Below are 16412 nucleotides of genomic sequence, written 5' to 3'. Positions count from 1 at the left end.
ATAGCAACAGAATTCCCCGTTTGGCAAAGATGTCTGCTATGGTGACTGATGTCGTCCACTTTAATATCAGGAAACGTGGGAGTATTAATGGAAAGGAGGTTAGCATTCTCTTGAGGGAGTTCAAGGAAGCTTTTCCAACGGGGAATTGAGATGGGCAGCAAACTACGATTTAAGCAGCTAATGGGCATTAACTAAATATACAACAAGGAAAGCTGGTCAGGTGAAATACAGATCAACTCTTCCTGTCTCTACAAACACACCTCAGGGCCTGTTAACACAGTAGCTCCACACCCCAAGGAAGAGAGTTAAAGACAACGGACTAGGTGACGCCAGTGTCCTGGGGGCAGGAGGGTGCCTGGTGGCTGAGGAGATGTGCTCTGTTTGCTGTAAGCAGAAGTTCTACCACCATCATCTTCTTTTGCAACAACGGAGACAAACACAGGGGATTTTCCTGAGCAGCCTGAGTGACAAAGAAATGAGGCAAATGAGTGAGAAACTGATGAGCGTTCATCGAAGAGCAACAAATATGATTTATCAGCCTGAAGGGACTGCCTTCAGAGGGAAGAGGAAAGAGACAGGTCTCCCAGCATGACCACTGGCTCTAGCTAGCAGGGACTGGCTCATCAGCCGCAAGGACTTGAAGGGTGTAAATAGCGGGGACGGGGAGAAATTATTTTGTGTGGTCCAAGGGGACGGCAGGAGGAGTGACGGAAATGAGAGTCAAAACAAAGATAATTCAGGCAGCTGAGCAAGACTCATGCCCTAATGGAGAGATCTATTATAGACTGTGCTGCCCTGTCCCCCAGGAGGGATGGAGGCCCCGTCACTTGTGCCATTTGCAATTGGGAAAGGCACTGAAACGTAGATCAGCGTATTGGAGAGGGAAAAAACCACCACATGCCCTCAGAGAATCAGTGGGATGCCTTAATAGGTCTTTTCCATCTCACATTACTGCAATGTGGCTTGTGTGCGTGGGGATCTGAGTTGCTAGAATAATTTTGCATCATCTGGGCTTCTTTTCTGCTACTACAGGGCCCCAGTGAAGAGATGATAATAGGTCATGGACAGCAGTTTCTGCATTGTAAACAGAGGCCTAAGTGTGCCGATGCTTTAGTGTGACGGCAGAACTGAGTAGGTTAAGTTTCACATTGTGATGTCAGTGTAAATAAATACATACACATACTGATTGAGACAAAACAACATCCATGTACTGATTGAGACCCAAGACAAAGGAAAGGAGCTTTGCCACATTTGGATGGTTAGCTGCCTACGTGAAAGTTCAAGTAGTTTATTCTCTCATCTAGGAAAATAAACGTCCAAATACTTAAACACTATCTTAAAAAAAAAAAAAAAAGACTATCTGGTCTTCAAAAACTATTAAGAAACAGTTACTGTGTAGGAAGTTTAGAACTCACGTTTTGAACATATTTCTGTCTGTCTACAGCTGCAGTTGTATTAGCAACAGACACATTCTGAAACTCGCGCTGGCCCAGAAGGGCACACGTGATCATGAGGCGGTGCCAACCTGGGTAACAACTGCAAGTGCCAGGGGTGGGCACAACGTGGTCAGATGGAAACTGGGGCAGGCAGAGAAGGGCCGGTGTGACCATGATTGCTGGAAGGAGCACAGCTGTGACCATCACAGCCCCTCCCAGCCAGAAGATAACACAGATGCAGGGGGACAAAATTGGTCACAGGGTGACAGGAGGGAGAGGCAGTGAGAAAGAAAGCAAAAAAAATCTAGGAGGGGGGAAAGCCACAGATGTAAGTTCCTCGCAGGTGGAGAATATCACGGTTCCTGATAAAAATATTGTATGTGGTTGGGCGTAAGTTAAACTTGGCGTTCTGGAGCACTGAAGTTTGCTACAAACGTATTCAGGGTTTGACTTACACCCGACAGATAGAGGTCAGCCCTCACCCTGCTGCTCTCAGCAGCTGTAGCCAATGGGAGACAGAGCTGCCCAGCGTACCAGTTTAAGCTGCTGCTAATAGATAAAAATCAACCTAACCCCATTTCCTGCCTCTCTACTGTCCTCACTTGTCTGTTCATGGCCAATTTAGGCACAGGCTGAGCTGTTGGCTTGCTGTAACTGCTGGGAGACTGATGGGGTAGAATCTGATGCTGGCACATTCCCTTCTTAGCTAGGTGAAAGATCTGGTTTTAAGCCCTTAAAAGGAGGACTGTGTAAAAATGCAGTACTCCCTCATTAGCCTAAGGGCTATCCTAAATTCATAGATTTTCCTGATCTGTCACTCCAAGGAAGCTTTAGAGATGTTTAGACAGAGGGAAATCCACGATGGAAGGCTCTTTCAGAAAGGCTACAGCAGAGGTTAAATGACTTGCCCAAGGTTACTCAGAAGGGTGACTGACTATAAAGGCAGAAAGAGAACCAAAAGAGGCGTCTGAGAAGAATGGGGGAAATTATCAAATTAAACCTGGAGAAAGAACAGCGTCACTGATCCTCACGGTTAAAGATCTGTTGGAAACCCCAGTTCGCTAACACACGTTCCTTTATCCCAGACGTTCAGACTCTTAACTTAAACGTGAGCTCAGATATTTTCCTATGCTCAAGTTTTTAAAACTGTCCAACCTATTCTCCTCAACAAAAGTGACAGTAGATCAAGCTAAGTCTGGTCGTGTAGCTTCAACTGTTTCCTCACTAAGGCCTATAGCCAAGAGCCTATGGAGTTGAGTTAGAGGTTGAATTTTAGAAGAACAAGCTTTATGCTAAATGCTCTGTTGTAACTACATATCTTTCTGCAGTGTTTTATGCCTTCTTTCTTTTTTCCCCCTGGATTACAGACCAATTGGGCCAAACTAGAACTTTAGAAGCAGAGAATTCCATAACTCAGAATCTTTGATTCACATCGTTTGCTATTTTCTCTTCATTACCTTAAGGGAGCAATGAAACCCTGCAACTCCTTTGCCCACTGCTTAAGCTTCCAGAGGATATTCCTGACTGAAAGTGGTCCACGTTCTGAAATAAGAGGTTCCTTCGTGTCCTTTGTGTTTAAATAAACAAAATTAGGCTAAAGAATATTTGGGAAACATTTAAAAGAAAAAGTCACCCGTAAAATTGCCAGCCAGTAACAGCCACAAGAACATTTTTGTGTTTCCTCCTTATTTCTACACACATGTATACTTTCCAAAATTTGTCATAAATGTTTCCAAGGTTTTTTCGTATTTTGCCAAATTGCCCGCCAGAAAGATTAAATCAATTTATAATCCATTTTCCATGAATAATTTTTTAAAATGCAAACAAACTTTAAAATTGCAAGTTGAACAATGATACCTCACTGCCATGTTTGTTTTCTTGCATCTGCCTCACTCCTAAGGCTGACCATTTCCCCCCATGATTGTGGCCAATATTAGTGGACCTTGTATTTGATTCCTCAACAACAGTGTGGTTTCTGGAATTGAGCCTAGTGCCAGGAACGGGTCTTGATTAACACAAACCAAACATGGTGATCCAATCTCTCTTGCTAGTGAGTGGTTCAAAATGAGAACATGGCATCCTCTGACAGCAGAATTGATCCAGCTTGGTCCTAAAGTGACTCAGTGAAGCTAAAGAGAAGAACTTGTATTTTTTTTCTTTTGATAAATTTATTTATTTTTATTTATTTTATTTTTGGCTGCGTTGGGTCTTCGTTGCTGCACACGGGCTTTCTCTAGCTGTGGTGAGCGGGGGCCACTCTTCGTTGTGGTGCACGGGCTTCTCATTGGGGTGGCTTCTCTTGTTGCGGAGCACAGGGCTCTAGGCGCATGGGCTTCAGGAGTTGTGGCTCGCGGGCTCTAGAACACAGGCTCAGTAGTTGTGGTGCACAGGCCTAGTTGCTCCGCAGCATGTGGGATCTTCCCAGAGCAGGGCTTGAACCCGTGTCCCCTGCAATGGCGGGCAGATTCTTAACCACTGCACCACTAGGGAAGCCCAGGATTTGTATTGTATTGCTAGCAAAGAGACTGCATTTCTCCTCTGATGAATGTGCACAAGAAAGCATGCTGTCCCCGGTGATCGCTGGGTACCGTCTCATGATCCTGAGGGAAGCCATCCTATCCTTCTGGTTACGTGATACAGTGGGTTTCCTTCTTGTTTAGGCCAGTTTTATTTGGAGTTTCAATTTTTATAGTGAAAAGTTGTCATAACACTTTCTGCTCTAGGGGGGTTTTTTTGTTTGTTTTGTTTTTGTCAATTCCTGCTGGGTATTATTTGTATTGTTGATGTGGCAAGAACTCTACTGAGATATAGTCTTCTTGTCTTTATATTATGAATATATCTCTAAGTTTATCACTTATCATTTACTCCTTACTCTTGTTTAATATAGAGAAGGTTATAATTTAAGTCTATTAAATCCATCAGTGTGTTTCTACATGATATATTCCATTGCTTTTACTTTTATTCATTCATTCATTAAAGAGAGTGTGTGTGTGCGTGTGTGTATGTGTGTGTGTGTACTACAAGGTGCCAAGCACTACGAGAGGCAATAAGACTATTTATTTTGAGACAAGAAAGACACAGCCCCTGTCCTCGTGGAGTTCCTATCCTGGTGGGGGATTGAGAATATGTTAGACGTTTACTGAAAAGCCACACAAGTGTGTGTAAGCTACTAAAGGATAGAGGCTACAGAGGGAAGGACCCAGTCTAGGAGCGCTTTCATAGAAGGGTTAGGTCTAGTTAGGGAAGTCTGGGGAAGCTTTCCTGGGGAAGTGGTGACTGAGCTAAGAATGATAAAGAGGACTTAGGTAGTGGGCTAAGAGCATTACAGGCAGTGGAAAGAGCAGGTGCAAAGGTCCTGCTCATGGGCAAGCATAGGCAACAGGAAGGACTGAAAGAATGTAGGACATGGTCCACATCCTCAGAGGGGCCTGGTGTAAGTGAAGGCGGAAGGTTGAAGGGTGGGAAGTGGGGGATGCTGACCATGCAGGGCCAGTAAGTCCATGGTAAGGAGTTGTGTCTCCTTCCTAAGATCTATGGGAAATCACTGAAGGTGTCATCTTTGACAACCACATTACTTTTACCTCCAAACATCCAATCTCATAACAAGTCCTAACAATTTTGCTTTCGAAATATCTCTTCAGTCTATCCACTTCAATCCATCCACTTCTGTTCGTCATTACCAACACTTCCTCAGCCCATTCTATCATCATTTCTGTCTGGACTAGGGGAATAGCATCCTCAATGATCTATTTGCACCTACTGTTGCCCCACTCCAATCCCTTCCTGCACAGTTACGGGGAGACACGCCTGACCTTGATACCATTTGATGACACAGAAAACACTGAAAGAGGACCAGTTTGTTTTTCATTAGTCTTGTTCTTGAGAGGTTGTGGAGTGGGCAGTTCATGAGTTTAATCTTGGACCTGCTGAGTTTTAAATATCCCTGGGATGTCCTAGAGAAGAAGCCAAGCAGGAGGTGTCTGTTAGGTAGATATCTTCTGCCTCCCCATCTAGAGCCACTCTCCACCCATCTCTACGCTGATCCCTGCCCGGAGACATTAACGTGTGTGGGATGTCAAGATTCCATGTATCCCCAGCGCCTGCTCCCGTGTGCGCTGCCTTCTAGTTGCGTTCAGCCCATAGGAGGTACATGAGGGAAGAAGCGTGAAGGCTGAGTATTTACTCGATACGATATACATCCTGCATCATCTCTTCCTCTTCCCCACCTCCTCCTCTTTCCACCCTGCCTCCTTCAAACCCTCCTCCTCTGCCTCCTGCGCCTCCTGCTCTTCTTCCTCCCACCTCTTCCTCTTTTTTTCTCTCTCGAATCCAGTAATCATTTCCACCTCCTCCTTTTTCAAAAAACTAATTAATTAATTTTTGGCTGCATTGGATCTTTGCTGCGCCCGGGCTTTCTCTAGTCGCGGCAAGTGGGGGCTACTCTTCGTTGCAGTGAGTGGGCTTCTCATTTCGGTGGCTTCTCTTGTTGCAGAGCACGGGCTCTAGGTGCCCGGTCTTCAGTAGTTGCGGCCCGCGGGCTCAGTAGTTGTGGCTCGTGGGCTCTAGAGTGCAGGCTGAGTAGTTGTGGCGCACAGGCTCAGTTGCTCCGTGGCATGTGGGATCTTTCCGGACCAGGGCTTGAACCCCTGCACTGGCAGGTGGATTCTTAACCACTGAGCCACCAGGGAAGTCCCTAACCTCCTCCTTTAAGCCTAGGCAGTAAAAGCTCCCTGAGATGCTGGACTACTGTCCTCTGTTGTTTTCCCCAAACCCTTTGCAAATGATCTCTTGACTACAGTCTCCTTAATTACGGTACATTTGAGTGTGCCACCTTTCTCTTTCAGGGATTCTGACTTATACTGATAGGTAAGAAATGCCTGGGGGAGAGTTAAATTTGAGTCACCTGAGTAGAGGTGGTCATTGGAGCCGTGGCTATAAATGTGAATATCTTGGGAGACAGTGTAGAGAAGGAATGGGCCCTGAGGAACTCAAACATGTAATGGCTTTCAGAGGAGGATAATCTTGCAAAGGAATTGGAGAAGTAGCAACCAAAGTGAGGTGAAAAATCAGGGCAGTGTGTGTCATAGAAGTCAAAGGAGGCAAAGGGAAGAAAAAGAGCGTTGGTAGTCAAGATTATCAGTTGGTCCTGCAAAGTCATTGGATTTAGTGACTTATACCCTCGTGAATCTGTTACATATTTTCTGTGCTCCCTCTGAATAATGATTTAAATTTTTTTACATTAACTTATCTATAATTTATCTTAGGTAAATACAGTCAAATTTGTTTTAGAACGTATTTTAAGGTAAAAATTAACTACCCTTCCTTAACCATTATTCCAACATTATTTATGTTCTACTTTCTCTATTACCATTATTTCCTCCAACATTCACTGTTTCTAAAAATATAAAGAGATGTTTGAGCACTTTCTACTAGATGTTTAAGAGCTTTCTATTTGACTGTATCATAGTGGTTCAATGGTTGTCGCTTTAGCATTCATTTTAAAATTGATCCATTAGAACAAGTCTAACCTCTTAATTTTAATTTTCAGAATTCTATTATCAATAGCCCCATTTATTCTTCCAGATAAACTCTATATTTTTTTAACATCTTTATTAGAGTATAATTGCTTTACTATGGTGTGTTAGTTTCTGCTTTATAACAAAGTGAATCAGTTATACATATACATATGTCCCCACATCTCTTCCCTCTTGCATCTCCAGATAAACTTTAGAACCATCTTATCAATTAAAAAAAACTTAAACTTCATTGTGATTTTTTCAAGACCGTGAGAGATAGATGGCCAACCAGAGTTCCTAAGGTTCAGTGTATGTAACTGCTGCCGCCGCTTAAGCCTGCCAAAGCAGTGGTACGGCTACTGCCCTTGTATTTGCTACCTCTAGAAACATTCTTGCCAGTAGTGGCAGCAGCGGGACTCAATTACCCTCTTTTCGCACTCCCTCCAGAAGCTCCAGATGGCGTCTTCCGTGGGCAACGTGGCCGACAGCACAGACCCAACGAAACGTATGCTTTCCTTCCAAGGGTTAGCAGAGTTGACACATCGAGCCTATCAGGCGGGAGATTTTGAGGCAGCTGAGAGACACTGCATGCAGCTCTGGAGACAAGAGCCAGACAATACTGGTGTACTTTTATTACTTTCATCTATACACTTCCGGTGTCGAAGGCTGGACGGATCTGCCCACTTTAGTACTCTGGCAATTAAAAAGAACCCTCTTCTGGCAGAAGCCTATTCGAATTTGGGGAATGTGTACAAGGAAAGCGGGCAGTTGCAGGAAGCAATCGAGCATTACCGGCATGCGTTGCGTCTCAAACCAGATTTCATCGATGGTTATATTAACCTGGCAGCCGCTTTGGTAGCAGCAGGCGACATGGAAGGGGCAGTACAAGCTTACGCCTCCGCTCTTCAGTACAATCCTGATCTGTACTGTGTTTGCAGTGACCTGGGGAACCTGCTCAAAGCCCTGGGTCGCTTGGAAGAAGCCAAGGCATGTTATTTGAAAGCAATTGAGACGCAACCGAACTTTGCAGTAGCTTGGAGTAACCTTGGCTGTGTTTTCAATGCACAAGGGGAGATTTGGCTTGCAATTCATCACTTTGAAAAGGCTGTCACCCATGACCCCAATTTTCTGGATGCTTATATCAATTTAGGAAATGTCTTCAAAGAGGCACGGATTTTTGAACGAGCTGTGGCAGCTTACCTTCGTGCCCTAAGCTTGAGTCCAAATCATGCAGTGGTACATGGCAGCCTGGCTTGTGTATACTATGAGCAAGGCCTGATAGATCTGGCAATAGACACCTACAGGCGAGCTATTGAATTGCAACCACACTTCCCGGACGCTTACTGCAACCTAGCCAACGCTCTCAAAGAGAAGGGCAGTGTTGCCGAAGCAGAAGATTGTTATAATACAGCTCTGTGGCTGTGTCCCACCCATGCAGACTCTCTGAATAACCTAGCCAATATCAAGCGAGAACAGGGAAACATTGAAGAGGCAGTTCGCTTGTATTGTAAAGCATTAGAAGTCTTCCCAGAGTTTGCTGCTGTCCATTCAAATTTAGCAAGTGTATTGCAGCAGCAGGGAAGAGTGCAGGAAGCTCTGATGCATTATAAGGAGGCTATTCGAATCAGTCCTACCTTTGCTGAGGCCTACTGTAATATGGGAAACACTCTAACGGGGATGCAGGATGTTCAGGGAGCCTTGCAGTGTTATACACGTGCCATTCAGATTAACCCTGCATTTGCGGATGCCCACAGCAATCTGGCTTCCATTCACAAGGATTCAGGGAATATTCCAGAAGCAATTGCTTCTTATCGCACTGCTCTGAAGCTTCAACCTGACTTTCCTGACGCTTATTGTAATCTGGCTCATTGCCTGCAGATTGTCTGTGACTGGACAGACTATGATGAGCGCATGAAGAGGTTGGTCAGCGTTGTGGCTGACCAGTTAGAGAAGAACAGGTTGCCTTCTGTGCAGCCTCATCACAGCATGTTATATCCTCTTCCTCACGGCGTCAGGAAGGCTATTGCCGAGAGGCATGGGCACCTCTGCCTGGATAACATCAATGTCCTTCACAAACCACCGTATGAACATCCAAAGGACTTGAAGCTCAGTGATGGTCGACTGCGTGTAGGATACGTGAGTTCTGACTTTGGGAACCATCCTACTTCTCATCTTATGCAGTCTATTCCAGGCATGCACAATCGTGATAAATTTGAGGTATTCTGTTATGCCCTGAGCCCAGATGATGGCACAAACTTCCGAGCGAAGGTGATGGCAGAAGCCGATCATTTCGTTGATCTTTCTCAGATTCCATGCGATGGAAAAGCAGCTGATCGCATCCATCAAGATGGTATACACATCCTCGTAAATATGAATGGTTATACCAGGGGTGCTCGAAATGAACTCTTTGCTCTCAGGCCAGCTCCTATTCAGGCAATGTGGCTGGGGTACCCTGGGACTAGTGGCGCGCTTTTCATGGATTATATCATCACTGATCGGGAAACTTCACCTGCTGAAGTTGCTGAGCAGTATTCTGAGAAACTGGCTTATATGCCCCATACTTTCTTTATTGGTGATCATGCTAATATGTTCCCTCACCTGAAGAAAAAAGCAGTCATCGATTTTAAGTCCAATGGGCACATTTATGACAATCGAATTGTGCTAAATGGCATCGACCTCAAAGCATTTCTTGATAGTCTACCAGACGTGAAAATTGTCAAGATGAAATGTCCTGATGGAGGAGACAAAGCAGACAGCAGCAATATAGATCTTAATATGCCTGTCATTCCTATGAATACGACTGCAGAAGCAGTTATTGAAATGATTAACAGAGGACAAATTCAGATAACAATTAATGGATTCAGTATTAGCAATGGACTGGCAACTACCCAGATCAACAATAAGGCTGCCACTGGAGAGGAGGTTCCCCGTACCATTATTGTAACCACACGTTCTCAGTACGGGTTACCGGAAGATGCCATTGTGTACTGTAACTTTAATCAGCTATATAAAATTGACCCATCTACTTTGCAGATGTGGGCAAATATTCTGAAGCGTGTTCCCAATAGCGTACTGTGGCTGTTGCGTTTCCCAGCAGGAGAACCTAATATTCAACAGTACGCGCAAAATATGGGCCTTCCCCAGAACCGTATCATTTTTTCACCTGTTGCTCCTAAAGAGGAACATGTTCGGAGAGGCCAGCTGGCTGATGTCTGCTTGGACACTCCACTCTGTAATGGACACACCACAGGGATGGATGTCCTTTGGTCGGGGACACCCATGGTGACTATGCCAGGAGAGACTCTTGCTTCCCGAGTTGCAGCTTCCCAGCTCACCTGTTTAGGCTGTCTTGAGCTTATTGCTAAAAATAGACAAGAGTATGAAGACATAGCTGTGAAACTGGGAACTGATCTAGAATACCTGAAGAGAATTCGTGGCAAAGTCTGGAAGCAGAGAATATCTAGCCCTCTGTTCAACACCAAACAATACACACTGGAACTAGAGCGCCTCTATCTACAGATGTGGGAGCATTATGCAGCTGGCAACAAACCTGATCACATGATGAAGCCTGTTGAAGTCACTGAGTCGGCCTAAATAATGACTGTGTGCGCAGGAGAATTACCCCTGTACCTGAGCCTCAACCTTCTGGGGGAAAGGGAACTAGATACGTTACTTTGTACTTACCTTTGTAGCAATATCATGTTGCAGATGGGTGACAGACAGTGATAACAGATAGCACAGCCAGACTTGCTTCCTGCATGATCATGACAGGGAGAGACACAAGAGATGGGAGACTGCTGTTCCACAAGGAGTCTCCGTAGAATTTTGCGGCAGCCAGGTGTTGCCCAAGTCTGGAAGGTCTGATCTCCCTTGGTCTTCCATGGGATGGGTGGTTAGTGTGGAGGGGAGATAGAGATTGCCCAGTCTTCTGAATTAAGTTTTTCTTTATATTTGGGGTATTGGAGCTATTAAAAATGTTTGGTTTCAGGTTTTATTCATGTGACGTGTATATGATTCTTTTGAGATAAGGTTTTAAGCTAAAATATTCCTTGTTTTAGTTTCTGAACTCTACAGACAAATGGGGACTTTGCTGGTGTAGTCTTTTTATAGGTTTTATAAACCACTTGAGCCTATATCAGTCATTTTAGTGTCTGACATGTTTGGAACTATCAGTGCTTTGTTGGTTTATGGCTTAAATTCTTTTTCTGGTCCGTTTCCTTCTTCCCTTCCCCCCACTTTAAACATTTTCCTGTAACTTGGCTAACAAAAAACCAAGTCTGATTCAAAACCTCCCAGAGTGTTTCTCTTAAACACATCATCTGGTGCCAAATGAAGATTCTTAGGAGTGATTATTAATTACGAAGGGCACAGTTGTGGTACTGTCACTGATGATAATAATAATGGATTTTTGGCCTAGAGTTTTGACCTATTGCACCAGTGTTTTACCGTTGACTGCCCCTCTGTGCTGCTTCCAAAAGTGATAGTGTGTGATCAGATTTTTACTTTCACTTCTAAAGTTTGTTCTTTTTTTTAAAGTGAGTCCTGTTCTTCCTTTTTCTTTCAGCAGCAATGAAATCCCAGGTAAGTACAAGTATTCAAATATTTGATCAGTAAGTCCCAGTTATCTCCAGTGCATTAAATAACTTTCATCAAAAAACATGTTATAGGTAAAAAGCTCTGGAGGACCAGCTATGTATATGATTATTATGCTTCAGACCTTCTAGGGTGTTACACATAATAACTTGTCTTCTGGACGTGGTCTTGAAGTCTATGGATTCAGCCTCAGTAGTAGCGAACTGCACTGCTACTTGGTTTGGAGTATAAATTAGACTTTAGCCCTCCTGGGGGTTGAGTTTTTGGTATTGAAAACCATAGGAATGAAATTATTGTATTTCAACAAAGGACTGAGGGCTTGAGGCTTAAACAAGCCAACATATGAATATATGTTTTTGTCTTGCTGTACTGCACATATGCTGTCTAGTAACAGATATTTTGTCTGCTAGTAGTGTTCTAGATTCTGTCTTTCCAAAGTGCTGAGGCAGTGCATCTATTCTGTAGTTGCAGCTGATGCCTGAATGTATCCTAGCTGACAAATGATTGATTAAGAAGCACTTGAATTTCGGAAAGATTTGTACTGTTAACCAAAATCTGAGCAAGGAGTCTCAAATGTAATTCTTAGCCAGAATTACATGTTAGTGAACGATTTAACAGTGTAAATCAAGGAACATCAGTGTAGGGATTTGTTTTAATTTACTTTTTACCTGCTTGAAAGAATCAGTTAAATGTTGCCAGCTTGGTTGCAGATGAACGGACGTTTGAAGTTCACCAAACTACTTCATGTGGAATAGGAGAATAGACTTCCAGCGCCCTCAAGGCTGTGACCTTGCAGCCATTTTACATAGCACAGCATCCCCCTAGAGGGATGAACCTTTCCCTGCCCGAAAAGTAGCCGCTCTGGTTGAAGCTTTGCTTATTGTAACAGGCTTTTGTTTCCAGGTAACATGTCTGTGGAAGGCTTAATTCTGAATAGAGATATAGATATTACTGGAAACTAATTGTTTTTTCTATTATACTCTGCTTTATCAAAAAAGTAAAACATTTACATTGTGCTACAGAAATTCAGATGTTGTCTTGCAATCTTTAAACAATAAATGAATGATTTGCCCTTAAAAACAAAAAACAAAAAACAAAAAAACTTCATTGTGATTTTGTTTGGGATTATTTTAATCCTGTAAATTAAATGGGAAAGAAGTTAAATCTTTATTATATTGCCTTTTAGCCAGAAACTTGATAGATAGATAGATAAATCCATTTATCTTCAAATCTCATTTTTAACTCTAATAAAAGTGTAACCATTTTCTTCAAATAATATGTTAATATATTTTGTGAAGGTCGTTTCCAAACATTTTATATTTACATTCTTCTTTCTGATGTTTCTTAGATATTCTTTGCTACTCTTTCTCTGACTTTTTTTGGTATAATAGTACTATATGTTTCTGGTAGAAAAAAATGAGAAGAAATCAAGAAAAAAAACCCTAAGTATAATTCTAATAGTCAACACCCAGATTCCAGTACAGTTAACTTTTTGGTGTACTCACTCAACGCTTTTTCTATTCTTATGTATGTGTATTTTTATATTTCTTATGTAAATGAGGTATCATACTGTTCTGTAACTTCTTTCATCTGCTATACAAGGAACATCTCATGTCAGTGTATGCACTTCCTTGCTGGATGCTATTCTGTTATACAGATGTACCTTAATTTATTTAACCAGACCTTTACTGGGGACCTTTGTTGTTGTTTCTAACTTTCCAGCATGAAATCATTCTGTGATAAAGCTCTTTTTACCTCCTCAATTCCAAAGAGCCTTGACATTTTATTAAGTATCGGATATATACAAAAGAATATTTATAAAATAAATGTTTAAGGATAAAACAAGAAACAATGACATGATCACTTGTGCACCTACTGTCCCATTTAAGACATAGAACATTTAAGCCCCTATGTGCCCCTCTCCAATCCCATCCTTCCTAATCATTCTATATATATATATATATATATATATATATGTGTGTGTGTGTGTGTGTGTGTGTGTGTGTGTGTGTATATACATATATATGTATGTATATATGATTTTTGCATGCTTTTGAACTTCATATGATTGGAATTTACCATATGGGTCTTTCTGGGACATACTTTTTCCACTTAATAACATGTTCCTGAGATGCATCCACGTTGTTGCAAATAACTACAGTTTATTCATGTTTATTTCTGTATAGTATTCAATTATATGAATATATCAGAATTTTACTCCATTCTACTGTTGGTGAATATCTTGGTTGTTTCTAGTTTTTGCTCTTACAGATATGCTACTATGAACATCTTGTACCTACCGCCCACTACATGTGTACAAGAGTTTCTCTAGGCCAAACATCAGAGAGTAGAATTGCTGAGTCAAAAGGCATGCATACCTTCAACCTAATAGATAATGCAAATTATCTTCCAAAATGGTTGAAATAAATTGACTCTCCCACAAACACTGTATAAGAATTCAGTGGTTCCACATCTCTAATTCTTGGTATTCCACATTGAAAAATTTCTGTCAAGCTGATGAGATTGAAATAATATGCCACTGTGGTTTTAATTTGCATTTCCCTGATTACAAATGAAGTTGAACATATTTTCATATGTTATTTTACCATTTGTGTTCTCTCTTCAGTGATATGCCCAGTCAAATCTTTTTCCCCTTTAGAATAAATTAGGTTGTAGTTTTCTGAATGGCTTATAGTTTTTGGTCTGGATACTAACCCTTTGTCATATGGGTATAGCAAATACCCTCTCCCAGTGTGTGACTCACCTTTTCACTTCTGTTATGGTATATCTTGATGAACAGAAGTTCTTCATTTTAATGTAGTTCACTTTAATAGTAATTTACTTTACTCTCTATGCTTTTCTGTCTCGCTTCAGAGATTCTTCTCATCCGTTAATTGAAAAGGGCATTTTCTTTTATTACTTTCAAAAAGTTTAAAAACTCTACCTAATTTTGAGTCTTTTAGACACCTAGAATTGATTTTTGGCATGTGGTGTGAGGTAGGGGTTCAGATCCCCTTTTTTCTATATGAATAACCAGTTGTCTCAGCATCAGTTATTTAAAGCTCATACTTTCTCAACTGATTTTCAGTGTCCGTTCTGATACACTTGAGAATCAACGTGCCAAGTTCCACTATCCATTCCTCAATGCCCACCAGTCAAAATAAATACTTTGTTGGGATTTTAAATGTAATAAAAGAAATCTACGGATCAATTGGAAAAGCAATGACAACTTTATAATATTGAATCTTCCTACCCATAAACATAGTATCACTTTCCATTTATTTAAATTTCCTTTGATTTCTCTCAGTCATTTTATGATTTTCTGTATACAGGTCTTACTCATATTTTGTTAAATCTCTTCCTAGGTAATTCATATTTTTGATACTACTGTAAATGGCATCTGTCTTTTTATTACACGTTCTAATTTTTTGTTGCTGGTATATAGAAATGCATTTTTAAAATATTGACCTTATAAGTATCAATTTTACTAAAAAAAAATCTTAATTCTATTTTTCTGTATAGGAAAATTTTTAAAGTGGGGGGAAGGGAAGAAGGAAACGGACAAGAAAAGGAATTTAAGCCATAAACCAACAAAGCACTGATAGTTCCAAACATGTCAGACACTAAAATGACGGATATAGGCTCAAGTGGTTTATAAAACCTATAAAAAGACTACACCAGCAACGTCCCTATCTTTAATATGTATTCTTATGTGTATGTAAAAATCTTATCTCCTGCAGATGACTCCCTAGTTTCTGCCCTCTAATCATTATAAATTGTATATAAATTTTATACTATCTGATATTTCCAACACCTGATTGACTTTTTGTGGGTGATGTGAGTTGCTTGTTATTTTGTTGGGTCTCGCTCATGATGCTTTTCTTTTTTAATTGTGAATTCACATTTCTATGGGAATTATTTGAAGCCTAGATAGAAGGGAGTTCATTTAAAAAGGATTTGCATGTGTTTCTGCCAGATGCTCATGGGTACTACTGAAGGAGGGCCACTTTAAACTAAATTCTCAGCTTGAAGGTTTTCCAGACCACCCAGGTAGCGCAACTCTGGCAACAAAACTCACACGTGAGGGCTAGCTTGTACTTAGAAACTTTCAGGAAAGATTTTTCTTCTCCTTTACCAGCGCCAAATTTTAACATAAGCAAATGTCCTTGTTGTCTGCAATGGGGGCAATTTTATTTCTAGTATACCCTTTCGAGCTTTATGTAGGATTGTCTTTTATGCTGCCCTCTTTGGGCTGGACCTAGGCTTTGTCAACTATCATCCATATTTCACAAGGCTGTGAACACTGGATCTCAAGATCCCCTGATTTGTCAAAAGTCCTCAGTACAAAGGCCATTAGCAGTGCCTGGGTCATCTCATTTGGGCCTTGCTTAGAATTCCTTTTGGCCTTACTTTATTAGCAGGTCACTGATGCATTTAAAAATATATATATTTCTATATTTTATTCATTGTTTTTAGTTATTCTCAATGGGAAGTTTGTGAAGGGCATGTAGTTTGCTAAGCACCCCCCACCTCACTTCAGCTACACCTTCTCATATCCTAGATCTTTCATTTCCAATATCTATTTCACCTCCTAAATCTCAATTTCAAATATCTTCTCTCTATGGCCATCATCTCCTATCTTTGCGTGCCTCTAATTTACCAGTCCCACCTTAACAATTCTCCAGCCCTATTAGGACTCCCAATTCAATCACCCCCAAATATTCACTGGCCATTTACTCAGGTTCTTCCTCATCCACATTAGAGTCTACGCTGGGTCTCTGTGTTGCAAAATACAATAAAAATAGTGCCTTCTGTAGTTGTGCCATGCTATGGTACTGACTTTGTGTTTCATCATCATAATCACTCC

At 41.5% G+C, this 16412-nt stretch overlaps 1 pseudogene; it reads left to right on the top strand.

The window, feature by feature from the left end:
- Window positions 1-7408: 7408 nt before the first annotated feature.
- Window positions 7409-10546, top strand: LOC137758620 (UDP-N-acetylglucosamine--peptide N-acetylglucosaminyltransferase 110 kDa subunit pseudogene; annotated as a pseudogene).
- Window positions 10547-16412: the final 5866 nt, after the last annotated feature.

Source organism: Eschrichtius robustus, chromosome 2 (assembly GCF_028021215.1).
Source record: "Eschrichtius robustus isolate mEscRob2 chromosome 2, mEscRob2.pri, whole genome shotgun sequence".
NCBI lineage: Eukaryota > Metazoa > Chordata > Mammalia > Artiodactyla > Eschrichtiidae > Eschrichtius > Eschrichtius robustus.
This window is presented reverse-complemented; position numbering and strand designations above follow the sequence as displayed.